Source organism: Alligator sinensis, unplaced genomic scaffold, assembly GCF_000455745.1.
Source record: "Alligator sinensis unplaced genomic scaffold, ASM45574v1 scaffold408_1, whole genome shotgun sequence".
Lineage (NCBI taxonomy): Eukaryota > Metazoa > Chordata > Crocodylia > Alligatoridae > Alligator > Alligator sinensis.
The window spans coordinates 1,164,758-1,167,121 of record NW_005842319.1 but is presented as its reverse complement, the minus strand read 5'-3'; positions in this window follow the sequence as shown (position 1 = coordinate 1,167,121).

The following is a 2,364-nucleotide window of genomic DNA, read 5'->3' as shown; positions in this document are numbered from 1 at the left end:
CCATTATCCGATCTGTTATTTTTTGTTTCCAGCTTCAGTCTACAAGACGGAACTTTTTACACCTAAACTTTTGAGAGAGGAAAAACAAAAACATAAAAGTGTCTCATGAACCATAAAGTACAGTATCCAACAGGGCTAATTTCAATATAGGCTTTCAGTCACCATTGTAACATATATATTAGGTAACATCATTACCTCTTCTGCGCTTTCCATTTGTCATTTCATGCACTGGGCCTATGAGTAACATCTGTATTTCATTAGACTTGGATCATTAGCACTGCATTTACAAACAGAGAGAGTCAAACCTACAAGGTTGCACGTGTCAGGAAAGTTAGGGCAGTTCAGCTCAGTGGCTAAAACTGGGGTTTGGGTAGGCGACAAAAGCCAAAAAATAAAAATAAAAAAATCTTAAGCCAAAGATACCAAATCCAGAGGGTAGAATTAAAGGTAAATCCAATATCCCAGGCCAAGATCAGGGCTAAGATATGACAATATGATGAGATACGAAGCCAAGAGATCAGGAGCCAGAGAACAGACTCAGAAAGCTGAAACATTGAGGCAAGAATCAGGAAAGTACTAAGAAACAAGCCTAAGAGATGTTAATAGCTGAAAGGCAATCTCTTAAATAAGCAGCTGGAGCCAATCAAATGGCTCCAGAGTTCTTGGCACTCAGCTGAGACAGACAGATCTTTAAGATTGGGGGCAGAGATGTAACCCCTTCATGAAGAACCCTTGGCACTTTGCAGGGTTGGGGTTATGAGGAGGAGTGAAGAATGATGGCCTTTATACTTTTCTTGTTCATACAAACAGCTGGGAAATAAGGCCAGATGTGACACAGTAACAGTGTGATTAAAGTGTACTCCACACAATAGTTCTGCCAACTCAAGTTCTGCCAGAAAAAAAATGTGAATGTGTCTACACACAAAGCTTCTCTGAAGTGTTAAAAACCCCAGCTCCTTCAGCAGAGTTATAATACTTTGCCTGAGGGAAAGAACGCCTGGTAGCTGGAAGAAGCCATACATATAGACCCTCCTGTACCTTTTTTAGCAGTCTCTTCAGCAACTGGTGCCTTTCCAAAGTGCACTTTTTATTATTTTAGGACAGCTGCTGAAGTGGAGCAATGCAGAGCCATCAGAAACATAGGAACATGTATTTTTTTGTGTACATACATGCAGGTTATTGTCAGTGGCTGCTGTCTTCACCAGGAACCAGCAGAATTTGGTGAGCTTAGACAAAAACACCTCCATCTATTTGTAGTTGTTAGTAGGAGGAAATAGACTGAATATAGTTTTCTCTACAAATCAAATGTATAGTTCAGTATTCGATTTCTTTCAAATATTCAGCAATGTTCACCTCTGTTTTTCTGGAGTGTTTAAAGTCTGCTTTTCATAGCTACATCATACTTTTAATTAATCCTCCCCCCACCATGTTAGAAATATGCCCTCTCAGCTTAACTTTACAGTGTTTTAAGTGAAAATAAACTGAAACAATTCTAAATTCTAATTCACATTATTTGGAGGCCCCATTTCCACAAATCTAGATTGCATCTGGTGATGGACTATGCATAATATCAGTCTGATGGAAAATAAACTGGTTATAAAAATTACTTCCTGTATTAGAGACCATGAGATTTTTTTCTAATGTATAAAAAAGGTTTATTTCCAGGGGAGAAGGAAAAAAGGATTCTTACTTACTAATCTGGTGGAAATTCTTAGAAGTTGCTAAAAAAAAAAAAGTCTTCTCAGGCTTCCAAAGCAGGAAGTTTGAGAAACATTCTTGAATACTGAAGGAAAGTAACATTTCTATGAGTTATCAATTAAGAACAAAATTGGAATAAATTCAAAATGTATAAGCAGACAGAACGCATTGCCAAAAAAACTCAAGAATTGTTGTAGCATACAATCATTCACTTCACCATCAGGAGATCTTAATTAATCTCTTTTGTGTTCATTTAATTGTTTACAATTGTTTGATCTTTTTTTCCCCCTCCCCTTTAGCCCTCATCAAGAAAGAAGCCTTAAATTTAGGAACTAAAAATCTTTTTTAAATTGTCTGTTGTCATCTAATTATGGTCACTTATTGAACTACACAGTGTTTGGTCTGACAGCATAGAATCACTAAAATAATTGCATTACATCAATTAAATACTTGGATAATCTGAGTTAGGAAATCAGAATAAAGATGATTGTGACTAAGTGATTGTGGTTAATACAGCATCTTGTAGCAGCTAAGGTGCATTGAGTTAGGTGTGGGCAGCACAATGACTATGTGAGCAAACAGATAAACACAACTATTTAATCAAATTGGCAAAGAGCACCTACTGTTAAACATCTTATCCTTCTGATTCTGACTTGTTCAACCAAT